General features: G+C 44.9%; 2 long non-coding RNA genes across 2 annotated transcripts; one reads left to right on the top strand and one right to left on the bottom strand.

Annotated features, from left to right (window-relative positions):
* Positions 1 to 780: 780 nt before the first annotated feature.
* LOC119251738 (uncharacterized) lies at positions 781 to 11215 on the bottom strand. The gene is made up of 4 exons (XR_005126590.2): positions 11057 to 11215; positions 10438 to 10617; positions 8890 to 9037; positions 781 to 1098 (listed from the first exon to the last, which is right to left on the bottom strand). It is a non-coding gene; the product is annotated as an uncharacterized LOC119251738 (long non-coding RNA).
* Positions 11216 to 11271: 56 nt separating this feature from the next.
* LOC119251739 (uncharacterized) lies at positions 11272 to 17482 on the top strand. Its single transcript, XR_005126592.2, has 4 exons — positions 11272 to 11426; positions 11572 to 11750; positions 15707 to 15891; positions 16994 to 17482. It is a non-coding gene; the product is annotated as an uncharacterized LOC119251739 (long non-coding RNA).
* Positions 17483 to 19055: the final 1573 nt, after the last annotated feature.

The raw sequence follows: 19055 nt of genomic DNA, 5'->3' as shown, positions 1-19055 counted from the left end.
GGAGAACTGATTCTCACATCTGCCATTCCTAGCCTAGACCAGACCCTCAGGCCCCTGGCATCACCAACCTGAAGAGGAGTCTGTGTGCTGGTTTTCTGGGACTTCCAAGGTGGGAAGGAATGATCAGACCCTGAAACGGGACGTGCAGAAAACCTGCAGTACCTTCACCCTGGAAAGTCCCTTCACCAGGAACAAAGAGACAAAGAGATGACTGTTTAGGAAAATGTGTGGTGTGTTGGTGAGCATGTGGTTAAGGGAATATGCTAAAGTCTTTGAGTTTATCCTGAGTTTCTTATGACAAGGACACTGAGCCAATGTGTGTCCAATTCTCGGAAGCGGGTGTTTCCTCGTTACTCCAGGCCCCAGGCAAGGGCTGAAGGCTGCAGACTGCTCCATCCCGCTGACTTGTATCTCAGCTGTCCTCCCACTTTGTCTCTGCCCTCCCTGACCTGGACTCTCTGAGCATGATGGAAATGTGTGGAGTTGGCTGTTTTTACGTGTTGCTACCACTCTGAGAGCCTGTTTTAGTGAGATGGACACGCTGGGTCTGATGAAGACACTACATGGAGATTAAAATAAGTTTTCCACCTTCCAACGCAGAGCCTGACTTATATCCAATTTCTGATTTTACTTCTAAGAGGACAAGTGACAGCACCCATCTGGGCCTCAGTTGCTAAAGTGTAACATTGGGGCTGTGTTCTCAGGCGGTTGTGAGAAGTGCTCAGACACAAAGCTCGAGCCATAAAACAAGACATGGGCCTTTGGCGGGGGTTAATTCTTTTTTTGTTGTTTTTAAGATTTATTTATTCACTTATACAAGAACTGGGGTACAGGCCAAAGGCATGGGAGAGTGAGAGGATTCACTAGAGACAGAGTGGGGAACAGAACAGCAGACTGACAAAATACACTGCTGAGGGGAGCAGCGGGCACCTCAGGAGTGGTCTGCTTGCCATGTGGGACCCTCGCCTGTGGGCTGGAATCGAACCAGTGCTGCAGAGGCTGGGACAGCTTACAGCACAGCACTCAACCGCCTGTGCCACCAGAGGAGGCCCCTCGATGAGTTTTTAAAGTTCCAAGTTAAACTCCTATCAGTGGAACCTAAGGCACAGGAAATAAAGGTACAGGAATGGAATTAATGACTGATGAGACATTGCAAAACAATTTCTAATTTTCCCTCTATTTTTCATTATAGTGGCAAAGATTTATTAGTTTTTAATTCCCTTATCAGAATGATTATCAATTTTTGTTGTTGTTATTCAGAATCTAAATGCTGATGGAAACATCATTTCCTGTGAGCACTTTATACTTGGCCTGCCTGGAGGAAGGAGACCATCCCTAACTAAGTCAGGCCTGCAGGACACTAGAGGGGCGATGAGCTCGGGGAGAGTCCGAGAGCATCCAGAGCAGGAAGGTGGGGTCTCTAGCTCTCCAGTGCTCTGAGACTCCAGAAGTGGGTCCGGACACTGGGCCTCCGGGAACAACAAACAACACTGGGGTTTCCTGTGTAGCGGAGGCAAGAAAGTCTTTTCCTTTACTCATCATAGGCTCTGCAGGGAGGGCCTTACATGGTCAACTAATAAAAGATACATGAGGGAGAAAGCGTTTGTACATGTGCTGTGATGTAAGTGTTCAACATGTGAACAATAGTCTTTTGTGCTAAAGTTACAGATGCTCGTGTGTGCAGGGGAAGCTCTCTTCTCCCTGGCCCTGCTCAGATGAGCCCCCTTGGATGACAAGTCCCAGTAGCCCCCGAACCGGACTTCCTAACAAGAGGCACTGCTGGGAACGAGGGGTGCTGAGTGGCCCCCTGGGTCTATATCACACAGAAGCAAGCGGCCCCTGTCCCTCTTTCTTCTACCTCTTAAACTTGCCCCATGGGCTTGGAGGGGAGGTGCCTGGAAGACACATCTGGTGACAGATTCACTGTGAGGCTGCGCCTCCTCCTTGCTGGACACAATGGTAGTCGCCATCTAGATGTGCTAGATTTTGCATCTTCCCCCCACCCCTTCTATTCCAGTTCTCTGGGAACTGCCTAGCACCTTTCTATGGTTCCTCCACAGAAGAAAACATCCAGCAGGTTTTTGGGTCAATCCTGTTTGGCTGGGCATTTGCTGTAAAGACATGGGGTACACTCTCTTTAAAAAAAAAAATATGTGGGCCTCCCCGGCGGTGCAGCGGTTGAGTGCCATGCAGTGAAGCTGTCCACAGCCTCTGTATCGCCGGTTCGATTCCCCGCCTGCCAGGGAGAACCCCACCTGGTGCAGCAGACCTCTCCTGCCTCGCCTGCTGCTCCCCTCAGCAGTGTCTTTGGTCCGTCTGCCTGTTCTGCTCCCCACTCTGGCCCTAATGAATTCTCTCACCCTCCCATGCTTCTGACTGAACCCCAGTTCTTGTATAAAATAAATAAATAAATCTTAAAAAAAAGATTTATTTACTTATGCATACAAGAACTGGGATACAGGCCAGAGGTGTGGAGGGTGAGAGCATTCACCCGAGATGGAGTGGGGAACAGAAAAGGCAGACTGACAGAAATACACTGCTGAGGGGAGCAGTGAGCGAGACAAGAGAGATCTGCTAAGCATGTGGATATCTCCCTGGCCCGGGTGGAACTCGTGCTGCAGTGGCAGCTTCCTAGGTTGCCTCTTAACCCCTTGCACCACCAGGGAGGCCACATGCGGTATACTCTTAAGAATATCCTTTCTCTTTTTTCTCTATGCACACTAATTCTATTAAATATTTTCCACACTGATGCTTTCTTTGCTTTTGTGCAACATACAACAGCACCCCATTTAAAGCATGCATTTCCAAATAGGTTGGGGCCAATGGGTGTCCTCAGTCACACATAAACACCACAAGTCACCAAACTAAGACTTACTGTGTATATTTACTGGTTTTATTCCCTCCAGGAACTTAACCTGACTCAGTCAGTCTGTTATATCCAAAACAGGGACCTGCCTGGACAACACCTCCCCTGCCCCGGGAAAGATCACCTTGCCTGAAACAAGCCACTTTCCTCATCCTCCCCTCCTGTCTACACAGCTTCCATTTTGTACAGCTGCTGGGCGCTCTCTGCCAGTTCATGGGATGTTGCCCAACACATGATTCCTTCATAGATCAACTAGGTGCTTCATTTTACTAGGTTGCATTTTTTTTAAAGATATTACTGGCACAGAGCTCCAAAAAGACCTTTAATTTCCCATGTGAGGAGAGCACTAGAAGCAGCTTTTCTATTTTAATACTTAGTCTTTGACCATGGTTCCTGACAAAGCTGCTGAATCCCTAGAATTTCCTTGCTGATGCAGGATTTTCTGTTCTAATGAAGTGACTTGATGGACTCTCAGATATTCAGGATGGAGGCTGCTCTCCGCAAATGTAAAGAGAGAAGAACCTTGGAACTTTCAACCTCAGACACCCCCACACTCCAGGAGAGACGAGTACTAGAAGCTGAGTTAATGATCAAGCATTTAGAATGACGTCTATGGAAACAGCCATAACATGGGGGCTTACAGAGCTTCGGGGTCTGCGAACACACCCACACACTGGGGAGGAGAACCTGATTCTCCTGGGACAGCAGCTCCATGCAGGAAACACTGCGGAGCCCTTTCTTTCCTGTGGGTGTTCTGTCCATTCTCACACCTTTTACTCTGTCATACTTGAGTCATCCAAGGGTTTCCTTGAGTGCTTTGAGGTGTGAGAGCAAATGATCAGACCCAAAGAGGGAGCCTGGCCACCTGCTTATGGCCTGTCCTGCAGGAGCACAGGGGACACCACACGTGACTGGTGTTTGGGGGGAACAGCCTTGCTGGACTGAACCCTTTCCCTGTGGGGTCTGCTCCAACCTCTGTTCTTTCAGTTCAACTGCAGGACCCCCGAACTGATGGGGAAGACCACACACGTCTGGTGTAAGACAGGAATAGTGTGTGGTGGCGAGAGCAGAGACGGAGCTTTTCCTAAACACAGGTGCCTCCTGCATCCACGGGGAGTCCTGGGGTGATACAGCAAGTCCAAGGGGTGACACAGCATGGGCTGAGAGAGGATCTTGACTACAGAACAGTTAGAGGTTTTTGGTGTTTTTTTTTTAATAGTTAACAAGACAAAGAAAAATGACTTTGTAAGTGGGAAATTATAGGAAGGCAAATATATGGTGATATGTAGTAAACAAGACTGTTACAGGTTGGTAATGTGGATCCTTTTAGTGTGGCCTCTGGGTTGATAAAGTTCTAGACTTCTCTGGTGATAACTTCAGTGTTCTCTCAGAGAGATTAGGAACGTAATACAAACTTATGTTCACTGTTTGACAGTGGGGAGGAGCAGAGCTTTTATTTATGACTTTTCCCAACTACCTGCTGCTCGGCATAATTTATCGGCCAAAGTGGTAAAACCGGGTCCATTGCAACCCTTCACTTGCTTACAACCCAGGCTCATTAGCATGACTGGGAGACTTTTTGTTGCTGGGGGTGCAGCTGATAGTAGGAATTATTCTATTTTCCTGGGTGGTTGCACCTGCTATCTCTACGTCATGAACCACTTCGTGGTAAGAGGAAGCAGAAGACTTCAATGACAGTTAACACCGACTTTCTATATGAACTGCACATTATCATAACTTTTAACAATTTGGTGACTTTTTGGTCATCATTAATGCTGCTTGGGATTAGGGTGCTGTGCTTGGGCAACTCACGTTGGATAATTTAGGTGAGAAAGGAAATGGACCTATTTATTTTAATATTTTGTATAATTCTTACATCATTTTTCATTTTTGCACAATGTATGCATTTTTTTTATAGAGGCATGTTTTTATTTATTTATTTGTTTGTTTGTTTGTTTTGTTTATACATGCACTGGGTACAGTCAGAAGCGCGGGAGGGTGAGAGAATTCACCAGAGCCAGAGCGGGGAGCAGAGCAGGCAGAAGGGCCGAAGTACACTACTGAGGGGAGCAGCGGGCGGCAGGAGAGGTCTGCGCGCCATGTGGGACCCTCCTCCTGTGGCCGGGGAGCAGCTGGGGATTGAACCGGTGCCGCAGAGGCCACGGGCAGCTTCGCAACCCAGCGCTCAACCGCTGCGCCACCGCCAATACAACTGCATCCCCCACCCTTATTTTGACCCTAGTCCTTCCTCTCCCCCGACCCCATAGTGTGTCTCAGGTTTATAGTTGGTTGTTGATTTTGATTTTTAGTATGTATTAATTAGTCTTTTTCCTGGTCCCCTGTTTAGGTTTTCTAAATTCCTGCAATGAGTGAGACCATCCGGTATTTTTCTCTTTCTTTCTGACTTATTTTGCTGACTTATTTGCTGACTTATTTGGGCATTTGGGTTGTTTCCAAAGCTTAGCTATTGTAAATTGTGCTGCTATAAACATAGGGGCACAGGTGCTCTTTGGAATTACTGTTTCTGTGTCCTTTGGATAAATACCTAGGAGTGGAATTGCTGGATCATATGGAAGCTCTATTTTTAGGAGGTTGAGGAATCTCCACACAGCTCTCCATAGTGGTTGGACCAGTTTGCACTCTCACCAACAGTGCAGGAGAGTTCCTTTTCTCCACAACCTTGCCAACATTCGTTGTTGCTAGTTTTTTTTTTTTTAAATATGTGCCATTCTCACTGGTGTAAGATGGTATCTCATTGCAGTTTTGATTTGCATTTCCCTGATTACAAGTGATGCTGAACATTTTTTTATATATGCCTGTTGGCCATTTGCATTTCCTCTTTGGAGAAGTTTCTTTTTAACTCTTCCGCCCAGGAAATGCACCTATTTAAAGTTCTATTTGAACTATCCTGCAGCAATAAGTATTTTTTGATATTATAAAATATCTTAAGATGACTGGCACTAGCAGTCTGGGGTATATCAAGTTTATAATACTGAGACCCCCAATAAAGTGCATTTTTATTCATCATCTCATCACCATTTGAAGCCTCTCACTCTAACCATTGTAAACCGTCTCTCTTTCCTAGGTTATCACCCGATGCACTCACTGGACCGGTGGTTGTTGCACTAGCGATGCTATCCAGGGCAACAGGCCAAATTCATACTCTGGTCTCCTCAGATCACATAAATCTTCCACCTTTTTACAGGTCAAATTAACTTTTTTTTTTTTTTTTTGGAAAGTGGCAATCATCTTTTATTATTTATTTATTTTTTTTAAATAAATTTTATTTTTATATTCCCCATAGAATTGCAGCACCCTTATTTTGACCCTAATTCCTCCCCTCCCCGCCCCCCCATACTCTATAGAGTGTCTCTGGTTCATAGTTTTTTGTTGATTTTGATTTTCACAGTCTTATAGTTATTCTTTTTCCTGGTCCCTTATTTAAGTTTTCTAGATTCCTGCTATGAGGGAGACCATCCAGTATTTTTCTTTTTCTTTCTGGCTTATTTCACTGAGCATGATCCCTTCCAGCGCCATCCATGTTGCTGCAAATTGCATGTGTTTATCTTTTTTGAATGCTGAGTAATATTCCATGGTGTATATGTACCACATCTTCTTGATCCAGTCATCTATTTTTGGGCATTTGAGTTGTTTCCAAAGCTTAGCTATTGTAAACAGTGCTGCAATAAACATAGGGGTGCAGGTGCTCTTTGGAATTGATGTTTCTGTGTCCTTTGGGTAAAAACCTAGGAGTGGAATTGCTGGATCATATGGAAACTCTATGTTTAGTAGGTCCAGAAATCTCCACACAGCTCGCCATAGTGGTTCATAAGACCTGAAACCATAAAATACATAGAAGGAAATATAGGCCAAACACTACGTGATATGCACATCAAGACATCTTTACAGACACATCACCCAAAGCAGTGATAGTGAAGACAAAGATAAACAGCTGGGACTACATCAAATTAAAGAGCTTCTGCACAGCAAAAGAGACTATAACAAAAACAAAGAGAATATTTTTCTCCCGACTGGGAGAATATTTTTGCACACAATACTAATGATAAAGGACTGATCACAAAAATCTGCAAAGAGCTAATGAGACTCAACAACAACAAAGAAAATAATCCAGTCAAAAAATGGGCAGAAGAGCTAAAAAGAAACTTCTCCGAAGAGGAAATGCAAATGGCCAACAGGCATATGAAAAAATGTTCAACATCACTCAGTCTAGAATTTAGGTGTATGGTGATTGGGAAAAGTATTCACTGATGATTTATTCTCATTAAAAAAGACCAAACTGTGGAAACCCAAAGAGTAGGCATTTTTCTTTAATATTTGCCATTAGTTGTCTTTATCTGGGAGAATTTTCCTTTGCTTTGTATTTCTATGAATAGTGATTTATTAGGTGTCCTAAAACCTCAGTTAGGAGAATCAGAAAAGTTGTGCTCCTTACTTTTAAGTTTTCAATGACTGAAATTACCTCCTGTGTGAAGATCATGAACTCACCTGGGCACATTTACCAGAGTACAGGGTCTGACCCTCTACATTCCTGGTTCCAATATCAACTTTAGTGAATACAAATAAGAGGACCAGTGCAGGAGACAATCCCATAACTCAAGCTTGTAAGACTGTTGATGAGGATAGAGCTCTGCAAGAACTTACACACTTGCACTGCAGCCTGTGGGTCTCTAAGACAATGTTCATGGCTGACCAGCCCCTGCAGGATCAGAGACACATTCTTTTATGGAAATATGGATGTAATCCATCCCTTAATAATCAAATTTATGGGTCTTTTCCTTTTTCAGGGTTTCTTCCCACATTTGTTCTATTCTTTATAGTTGTGCATATGTGAAATTTAAACTCCTCCTATCCTCATGTTAAAATCCTCGGAAGTTTGGAGAGCCTTGCTAGGAACTGGCAAGTGGAGATCCCTGTCACTGTAGCATTGCAACTGCCTCTGTCTACCCCCTTCTGGAATCTCGGGTAGTGGGGAGAACTTCTATTACTACCCACCATATAGGAAAACCTGCCAGTGCCACAACATCTCCCACAACACCATAGTCACTGAAGCACTGTGTGACTTGAGAAAGCACCCATGGAATTACACTCTGTCCTCCCCAGAGAAAATTGAGTGTTTTTCTCTCACTGTTTTTCTTAGTCTCATCCATAAGGATGATAACTGAATCCTGGCTCAAGGCAATAATATCTCTGGTAACTATCCAGACCTCCCCTGTTGAGAATCATTGATCCCTACCAGTCTGATGTCTTCAATTCAGAATCACATATATTCACTACAAGCCTTTATTTGAAGAAATCCTCCCCACCACCGCCCCGGCACACACACATAGATAGCGTCTTACATCCCCACTAACACTTGGTTTTCTCTTACAAATGGTAAGTTCTTTGATCTTGGCAAATTTCATGATTCTGCGACTCCTATCCTCTCCTTCCTTTATCTCTGGGATGAGATGAAGGAAAGTGAGCAGGTGCCAACAGAGCTAGGACCAGCTTTCCCTCATCTGAGTGTCTGCCTCTTGGGCTGGACTCTGCAGGGGGAGCTGGACACTGTTTGACCTCCAGTGCCCAGGGGAAAATGACCCACAGAAGCTCAGCAAACTTTTCTGGGTTGTTTGTGCGAAATACACATTACCTGACATTGCCATTTTCCTCATTTCTAACTGAAGAGCCCAGTGCATTGTGTTGTTTTTTTTTCAGCCGTTGGCACTCTCTATCTGCAGTACTTTTTCAGCTTTCGAACCAGAAACTCTAGGTCTGTTAACAATAAACTCTATTGCTCCCTCCTCCCCGCTCTTGGCAGCCAACATTCTACTACTTGTTTCTCAAATTGACTAGGGACCTCAATGAGAAGACTCATTCACTCTTTCCTTTTTGCTCTTTGGCTCATGTCCCTCTCCATGAATCTTCATGATACATCCAGTTGGGCACATGTCACAGCTTTGTTTCCTCCTGTCGGTGAGCAGATTTGCACTGTGTCTTGATCCCACCTGTGTTTACTGACTCACCATAGACGTATGTTTGGTTTGTTTCCCCCTTTTCTGCCCACTTCCTTGATTCTAGAAGAACATAGAGCTTCGGAGACAAGAAATCCAGTCTGAGTTTAGGAATCTCCACAACTTCCTCGATGAGGAGGAGAGGGCTTATCTATGGAGACTGGAGAAAGAGAAAGAGAAGCTGCTGAGGAGATTGCAGGGAGATGAAGCCATTGTGGTAAAGAAGAGCTCTGAACTTAAGAGCCTCATCCTGAAATTAGAGAAGAAATGTGAAGAATCAGCCCAGAATTTGTTGCAGGTAAGAGAGGGTGAGAAATTCTAGGAAAGAAAGGAGGTGTCATCTGTTCCTGACTATTGAGTGGAGAATGATGAGAGAGCCTGGGGAGATTTCTGAGACCTGTCTACTTCACTTAATTGTGGCACTGAAATTAAATAAACATTCTTTAAAATCTATATACATGTCTGCTGGCAGCCTTGCAGGTCCAGGGGTTGCATGTGAATCAGAAATTTAAACTATCTCTGGGTAGATGTGGAGGCTTCCTGTTTTATGGACCCTACCTAACCCTCTGGCCATTTATTTGTCCTTGTCAACTGTACATGGAACCCTTTCTAACCATCTCTTGAAAATGACTGGTGGTATAGAGTGGGGCAGCTGAAATAAATGATAACTTTTTCCTGATTCACTTATTGCCTTGGGTCATTAGCTCTTACAGGACCTGCTTTTAGCTGCCTGAAGATTCCAGCAGGTGAACATAAATGTCTGGACTCAAGCTGCTACTGCAGGACTGGTAGTTACACTTTGAGGGTGAGGATATAACATGACAGCACCCTCAGCAGGTGACACCTGCTGCCTCTCCCTCATTGGCCCAGTGGCAGGTTCTGGGCATAGATTCCCCACTGAGGACCTTTGTCATCAGTGATCTTTGATATGGGCTCCTCAGAAAGAAATTAGGTCACTTAGAGCAAAAGGTAACATGATCAAGTCCCTTAGGTCACAGGCTACTGTGAATGCAGTCTCCATGACTCCCCATGAGCCTGAGCAAGTGCGACCACACACTCACACACACTGGCAGGGACTATCCTAGGGGACTGGGATGGGAATCATTCTACCTGGGTATGTGTGGGTGTGTAAGTCTGGGTCACTCTACTTCCTGGGGTGCAGTGTTCACAGCATGTAATCCCACGTGTCGAGTGACATGACATACTGATTTTCCCACACTCACCTTCTGTCTTTGTTTTCACTGTAGGGTGTGAAAGACACATTGAAAAGGTAAGTCTGTCTGAACACATGGTTGAGGGGAAGTGAGGATTTGTGGGGTCCAGAGCTGAATGGAATGTCCACTGCAGAAGGTCTGTTGTCTGTTTATTCTAGGCATTCAGATGTGAAGCTGGAAATACCAAAGACCCCCTCTCTGGACCTTCAAACTGTGTGCAATGTTTCTGAACTTTACTTTGATTTGATTTGAAGAAAATGCTGAAGAGCTACCAAGGTATGTGAAGGAAATAACTGCCTTAATGCTTCACAGGAAAGGCCCCTTCAGTGGTAGCCAATCTTCCTACCTGTCTTGCTCAGACTCCTAGGTGGAGAGGTAGCTGAGCTGTTTCCAGTGGGTCAGAAACACGCTCCCTTGGGTGTAGACAGGGAAGTGGCAAACTGTTACCTCTACAGGCTCTTCAAATTCCTCCTCTCCCATTGATTTGCTGTATCAACCAGGCCAACCACTACCTCATTTTCCCATCCTGAAAAATAAACAAATATGAACAGATCTTGATTCAGTGAGTTTTCATGAAAATTAAATGCAACCGCAGGTGTAAAGTGTTTAGAACAATCTGCACCATAATGTTCATTATTAACATGTCATTAAACATTCAGTGAAATTTAAGAAAGATAGCTCAGTATTCAGGACTAAGGAGAAAATGGATTACGATGCCATAAATATTTGAATCTTAATGAAAGCCAGTATTCCCAGTTCCAAAACCATGATTCTTATTTAGTACTTGCCATGTTCCACATGTCCACAATTAGAAAATTCAAACTAAATTGTTTTAATAATTATTTTGGCTGTAAAATCTGAATGAAGTTGAACTCATTCTCTATGGTTATAAGAATATTCAGTCGCTTAAAATAACACATATTATCTCACAGTTTTTTGGTTCAGATATGTATGGCTCACATTACCTAGGACTTATGGTTAGGACCTTACAGAGCGCAATGAATGTGTTGGCTGGGCTGTGCTCCCATCTGGAGGCTAGACTGGGGAATAATCCACTTCCAAGCTGCCTCTGATAGTGGGCAGCATTCACCTCTTATGATTATAGAACTTATGACCCTGGCTTCTTTCTGACTATTGAAGAGATGCTGTCATCATCTTCTAGAACACTAACAGCCCTAGAAGGCACCCCCTAGTGATTGTATGGCAAGACCATTATGTCTTCAAATAAACTCAAGGATATGACTTCCACTTATTGGTTATTTACCAAATACCAGGAATTTCTCCAAGCAAGAGGCGTCCATTAGCTCCTTCAGTCCTCCCCACCATATTGTTCAGGTATGATGATTTCCTACTGTAGTATGCAGAGTCTCAGAAAGTGACTCACAGAGATAAAAGAACTAGGCTGCACTTGAATCCAGGATGGTTATACTGAAGTGAACTGTCTTCTCAGCAAATAAAATGTATTTTTCTCTTTTATTAGCCAGTGTGACTCTGGACCCAGACACAGCTCATCGTGAACTAATTCTGTCTGAGGATCGGAGACATGTGACCCGTGGCAGCCCCCAGGAGAAGCATCTCAGTTTTAGGAGATTCCATGCCTTACCCAGTGTCCTAGGCTGTGAGGGCTTCACCTCAGGAAGACATTACTTTGAAGTGGATGTGAGAAAAGGATCTGGGTGGGCCTTAGGAGTTTGTCTCTTAGGAAAATGTGCAGAGGGACAGGGACATGACCCCAGAGCCTCAGTCTGGATTCTGGGCCATCAGACTCTGCCAGGAGAATGGCTACATGGCCCTTACCTCTCCCCCAACTTCTCTTACATTGAAGGAGCAGCCCCGGCTGGTGGGTGTTCTTCTGGACTGTGAGGCTGGGCTTGTGTCCTTTTACAACATGAACACGGGCTCCCATATCTTCACCTTCCCAAGGGACTCCTTCTCTGGTACTGTTCAGCCTTATTTCCAGGTTAATCATTCTTCTCCTTTATTCCTCCCTCCACCGCTGGAGTAATTTTAAGAACAGTCTCTTTTGTTTAACCATTATAGAAATATAATGTGAGTTCTACCAGCAAAGAATTTTTGTCTTTTTCCCTTTCTGCTCTTTCCCCTAACCAAGAACGGTGCTGAGTTCTCAGACGACACTTAATGAGTGTGCAATGAATGAGTGGATACAGCCACTGTATAGACACCACAGAAGATCAGCCTGACCTGCGGGGAAGCGAGAGCACAGCCGTGATCATGCATCACCCTCTCCATCGCGGGGTTCAGATCTCTGATTTCCAAGGGTCCTGGTCTGACCAGCAGGGTGACCAGACATCTGGAGGGCTGAGTGCTCCCATTGTGTTTGATACCAGCAGAGTCTCCCGTGGAGATGAGGGGAAGCTGCATTGTATCTGTCAGCTGCATAGAAGAGCAGGACAGCAAAAATAATATTTCTTTTCACAACTGACATGATGGTGACATTAACTGAGAGAATCATTATTATGAAGCAAATTTACTTTTAGTAGAAGTGAAATTTTATGAAGAGATTATTTAGTCAAACTGAGGACTAGGCTCAGGAGACCAGCCTCAGATTTCTTGAATGACTGACTGGTCACTCACCTGAAGTTTCGGGCCCAGGTTTATACATGGAAATTACATGCTCAGAAAGAGAACATACTGTTTTTTCTTACTGAAGCAGAAAAGAGATCTACTGAATTTCCAACAATGATATTAACTAATGAGGTTTGTTCCTATCAACCTCTATTAACTGAGAAAGGAGAAATACTGTTCCCACTTCACATCAACCACTTTATTCCACACAGCTCATAGAGAGGCAGCTCTGTGTGTTGGAAAGATGTGAGGACAGAGGTTACTGAATATCTCATCCTGAAAGGAGCACGCCCTGTTATCCCACTTTGGCATAAAAATTATTTGGATCCAAAGGCATTTGTATAAAAAAATGTACAAGAGAAGCCCTTCGTCCTCCCCTTGTTTGCCAAAGAGGAAATAGATAGAAATTAATTAGCAGAGACACATCTGGACACTGAGGCAGCACTACAGGCATCCATATAACGAGCAGGTAACACTAGCCCTTGTCTTCCATCACTTGCCCCATATCTTTGCCTTCCCATCATTCCCCACCTAGAAATTCATCTCTCTTTACCTGTCACTTCTCTAAGAATCTACTGCTCATTAGTTAGCTTCTCCGTGAGCTTTAGTTCTAAACACCACCTGTGCTCCTAGTCTCTGAGTTCCTGTGAGTAATAGGGGTGCACGTGCATCCAGGAAAACTTTCTGCTTCTCGTTCCTCTTCCGCTGCTACCCCATTCACACCACGTCTCTTCACTCTGCTCTCCTGATGTGTGCGATTTGTCCATCGACCTGAGTGTCTCACAATCCAATTCAAATCTGATATAACGGAGTTCCAACAGAGCCCCCGACCCCCAGGATATGGGCTCAGTGCCACACAGTCTCCAACCCCACCCTGACCTCACTCCTGTCACAAGCCCACATTGTCACCTGTGCTTCTGACTAACTGGCTATGAATCAAAGGTGACTTTGACTTCCTCCTCCGGTTCATTCATTTGCTAGAAAAGTTCACAGAACTGAAGGAGATACTGGGTTGTTGGAAATGTCATAATGCGTTTTTGCTGCAGATGGCCCTAGGAAATATGTCATGACTTTTCTAACACCCCAGTACTTTCCTAACTACCTTACTGTTCCACGTGGTGGTGACTATGGGAGCACCTTCTTGTTCAAACTCTGAGAAGATTCATGAGAGCTCCTGGGAGTGTGAGACGGGGCCTCCCATTCCCCTTAGAACCTTCTCCCCACACCCAGTTGCCAGGTCTATCAGAGTCACAATTCCATTGTTACTCGCTCTCTCTTCTTTGCCCCACTAGAGGCTCCACACCTCAGATTCTGGAGAACTGATTCTCACATCCACCATTCCTAGCCTAGACTAGACCCTCGGGCCCCTGGCATCACCAACCAGAAAAGGAGTCTGTGCACTAGCTTTCGGGGACTTCCAAAATGGGAAGGAATTATCAGACCCCGGAATTGGACATGCAGAAAACACTGCAGGTCCTTCTCCTGAGAAAGTCCCTTCACCAGGCACAAAGAGACAAAGAGATGACTTTTCAGGAAAAGAGATGATGTGTTGGTGAACATGTGGTTAAGGGAATATGCTAAGGCCTTTGAGTTTATTCTGAGTTGCTTATGACAAGGACACTGAGCCAATGTGTCCAATTCTCAGAAGTGGGTGTCGCCCCGTCAACTCCAGGCCCCAGGCATGGGCTCGAGGCTGCAGACTGCTCCTTCCCGCTGACATGTATCTCAGCTGTCCTCCCCCTTTGTCTCTGCCCTCCCAGATCTGGACTCTCTAAGCATGATGGAAATGTATGGGGTTGGCTGTTTTCTCATGTTGCCACCACGCTGAGTGCCTGTTTTAGTGAGATGCACATGCTTGTTCTGATGAAGACACTACATGGAGATTAAAATTAGTTTTCCATCTTCCAACGCAGAGCCTGACTTATATCCAATTTCTGATTTTACTTCTAAGAGGACAAGGAACATCACCCATCTGGGCCTCAGTTTGCTAAAGTGTGATATTGGGGCTGTGTTCTCAGGTGGTTGTGAGAAGTGCTCAGACACAAAGCTCGAGTCATAAAACAAGACATGGTCCTCTGCAGGGGGTTAATTCTTATAAAGACTGAAAAGCACATCCACTTGTGTCACCTGCTAAGGAGGAATTCTTGGGCCACTGTTATTTAATCTCTGTGAAAATCTCAGGTAATTTTCTCCCTTCTTTCAGCCTCCATTTCTCCAAAAAAGATGGAACTTCAGTTCAGAAGTGACAGAGAAAAACATTCCTTACTGGGTTGGACTGAGTCCAGATTGGAGGGTCTGGACTCTTGAGTCTACTCTGACCATCTGGGATGCTGTCTGATAACGCAGTGACACTCAGCCTGGGCCACACATATTAAAAATGATGTGAAGGGGCACCAGGCAGAGGACTGCCATCCAGTGGTGCTTCCACAGGGACATAAGAGTCTCTTTTCTCCTGAAGGGTGACCACGGTCACATCTTTCTCTTTATCCAGGATCACATGAGCATCCCAGAGAGTTGTAGGGATGACCTGAGTACGCCCCTTTCACTGAGCACCCCCTTCACTCCTATGCTTGGTCCTAGAGCATTCAGGGTTCCACCCCTACTCTGGCCTCTCCCCTGTACCCCTTGTAGTGAGGAGGTGCCTATACCATGAATGTGGGTGGGTGGCATGAGATGGTGGACTGTTGTCCAACTGTGGGGAGCCCCTCTTCCATATTCGATATCTCTTGGTCCCGGAATGAAGTCCAGCTTCCATGAGATCCATGAACTGGCAAGGGCTGTTACCTATGAGGATGCAGGGGATTGAGGTTATGGACTGACCCTATCGTTGTCAGCAATGTAGTGCTGGAAAAAGACTAAAGTTTTAAAAGGACATGGTCACAAATTTGTCTATCTCTGATAAAGATGCTTGGCTTATTTGCTCATCTCTAAGATCAATTATTAATCAGATGTGCACAGATGAGAAGCAAGGGCACAGGGACAGGGGCTGGTGCCCTTTCACCTGACTGGTACTCACCCTTCTTCACTAGAGCCACTGAGGACAGCACGCTGAGGACTGAGCCTGCAGGGTGTTCAAAGATGCTTTCTTCATCCTGCTAAATGAGAGGTCTCTTGAGAAAGGGGCTGATCCTGTGGAATTTCGTCACGAAAATGGAGACTCCTTTCTGCCTTGTCGGGAGAATGAAGAGGTGAAGGAAAAGAAGTGAATCCCTTGGTAAGACAGGAGACAGGTCTGCCCTGAAAATAGAGGGGGACACAGAATTTGGGGATCCTTGGAGCCAGCTAAGCCAGAGAATCCCCCACCCCTCCAGCCTGTAGCTGTGGTCTGCAGTTACTGGGCTCCCCTGTGGAAGCCTTCTAATGGAAAACACAAAAGTAATGTAATGTAAATCTGCATGTTCAAACCCCAGAACAAAAGTGTTATTTTGTTATATTTGGTTCAGATTTTTTTGCTAAATAAAGTGGATGTTGGCAGGTTGATGTAGGTGCGAGAATACGGGTGGAGAAGGAGTTGGTTAAAGGTTGTGCGGGATATTTCCTGAATGCGAGCCTGTATGAATTTTAGGAAGCAAGGAGCAAAAAGAAAAAATAAGGTTATCATTAGTATCATCCCCAAGAGTGGGAGGAGCCATGAGATTGTGGGATTGGAGTTGGAGCCCCCTCTTTCCCGTTGTAGTCTTTGCGTAATTTGTTTAAGGCTTCCACATTTTGATCTACAATGCCTGATTCATTAATGCAGTAACATGCATTTGGGCAATATCCCGCACCACCTTTAACCAGCTACTTCTCCACCCATATTCTTGCACCTACATAGACCTTTCAATTAGGATTCTCACATTCAAGGTGGTCAAGCCCTTAAAACCATTTTTTTAAAGATGCATTTATTCATTTTATGTAAGAACCAGGGTACAGGCTAGATGTGCAGGAGGGTGAGAGGAATCATCAGAGACAGAGCAGGAAACAGAACAGGCAGACAATGAAATACATTGCTGAGGGGAGCAGCGGGTGAGACAGGAGAGGTCTGCTGCCATCAGGTGGGACCCCATGCCAGGCAGCCAGGATCGAACCAGCACTGCAGAGGCTGTTGACATCTTCAAAGGGAGGCGCTCAACTGTCTGCACCACTAGGGGAGGCCCCCTTAAAACCATTTTCATCACAGTCTAGAATATTGATCTATCTTTCTTGCACTGCTGAGAGTTTAATGAAATGTTAATAAACATTAGGTTGTAGACACTGTTCTAAACACTACATATATTGATGTTGTTAAATGTCATGATATGTGAGGGAAGTGAAATCTTTTATGCTGTCATTTTCAGATTGGGAGAATGTGCAGGTGATCAGCCTGGGAGAGGTGGAATTTGAAGAGCCCAAATTGTTTACCAGGAAGCTACATCTCTGCCTACCCAGGAGGGAGAGAGCTCCAGCTCCACTGAGAACAGCTAAACAGTGTCTCTGTCTCTGAGTCTACCGAGAGACAGCTGCTGAGTTGGTGACCACCAAAGTGGCATTTTACATGAAGCATGAAGGGAACTGTTGACTTCACACACCTTGGAAGCACCTTAACATTTACTTCACATCAAAGTAAAGCTCAGGAACATGGCACACATTTGAGGCTCCAAAGAGAAGGTCTCTGGCAATTCCAGTTCACATCTGAATTCCTACAAGAAACGGGGAACATTCCATTCAGCGCTGGGTAGCCACACAACCGCCTACATCCTCACACTCCCACATTTTACAGACTCAGCTGTTTAATGTGTCTTTCACATGATACAGTGAAAACAAAGACAAATGTGAGTGTGGCAAAATATGTATTTCATCTCAATTTACACAAGGGGTTACTTGCTTTGTACACTCTACCCAAGGAAGCAGAGTGACCCAGCCTGAGACACCCACGCATACCTAGGTAGAACAATTCCCATCCCTGTCCCCTAGGATAGTCCCTGCCAGTGTGTGTGAGTGTGTGATCGCACTTGCTCACGCTTGTGGGGAGTCGTGGAGTTTGTATTCACATTAGCCCATGACCTTAGGGAAGAGGCCAGGAGCAAGATTGTGTGACCTTCTGTTACTAATGATGCAATTTCCTTCTCAGGAGCCAGTATTAGCCCATATTACCTTTGTCACTTATGACAAAGGTCCTCAGTGGGGAATCAATGACCAGGCCCTGGCTCTGGGCCACTGAGACACAGGCAGCAGGTGTCACCTGTTGAGGGCGCTGTCACACTACATCCTCACCCTCACAGTACAACCACCAGTCCTGCAATAGCTACTGGAGTCCAGGCATTGATGTTCACCCTCTGGAAGTTCCAGGCAGCTGAAATGAGGTTCCCTAAGAGCACATGGACCAAGACAGTTGATTCAGGAGAAGGTTATCATTCAGTTTGGCTGCCCCACTCTATACCACCAGTCATTTTCAAGAGATGGTGAGAAGGTTCCATGAACACTGACAAGGGTGAATAAATGGGATGAAGGTTATTCTGAGGTTCTATATGGCCAAAAAACATACATTTGACCCAGAGAAGCTAGTTTCTGATTCACATACTGTCACTGTGATACCTGCACAGTCCAGCAGATGACATTGATATGGATCTTTTCTTTGGTTCCCAAAAGGGGAGGTTTACAATAAAAAGGGAGAGAAGAATAAAGGGCACTTGCATCGAAAGAAATGGGCAAAAGAGCTTGCTGGAGACCCGCTCCAGCTAAATGTCATGTCAGGAGTCCCCAAAAGGAGAGGACGGTGTCAGCGAAAATTTGGGGGGGCCGAGGGGAAGTGGAGTGAGGTAGATGAGGTAGTGAGGAGACACTGACACTCTCTCTGGTACAAATATCTCCTGCTGAGGGCTTCAGCAGGCACTTTATTTATACCTTAAGGCGAGCAGTGAGATTACATCAACATAAGCATCAAAGCAAAACAGAGACAATCACTACAGATTTTCTCATGAACATACAGAGACCCTCTTCATCTCATACTACATAAAGACTCTTCTTTAATCTGATTAAGAAAAACAACAGGGACAATTACTCTCCTCGGTACAACTCATTTTCTAGCAAAATCAGTTGTCTAAGACAGTACAATGTTCAGCAACAATCAATCATCCTGTCAAGCTTTCCTAATGTCGGAGTGGACATGAAAGTCCATTGCTATGCTTTATTACTAAAATCACCCCATTCCCTAGCACTCAATTAATCTAGCCTATTTATTAATTACTTCAAAGAGATCTAAAGTAACTCATCAATACTGTTTAATTCTACAACAGTCTAACTTTTAACCAGAAATACCTAACCTCCACACAACCTACAAACTGTTATTCCTTTCACATACACCAGGACATGTACTGTTGCCACAAACACATACCCACCAGGTAAGGCTATGGTTTCCAA

The sequence above is a fragment of the Talpa occidentalis genome, unplaced genomic scaffold (assembly GCF_014898055.3).
Source record: "Talpa occidentalis isolate TD23 unplaced genomic scaffold, MPIMG_talOcc4v2.1 talOcc4.2, whole genome shotgun sequence".
NCBI classification, from domain to species: domain Eukaryota; kingdom Metazoa; phylum Chordata; class Mammalia; order Eulipotyphla; family Talpidae; genus Talpa; species Talpa occidentalis.
This window is presented reverse-complemented; position numbering and strand designations above follow the sequence as displayed.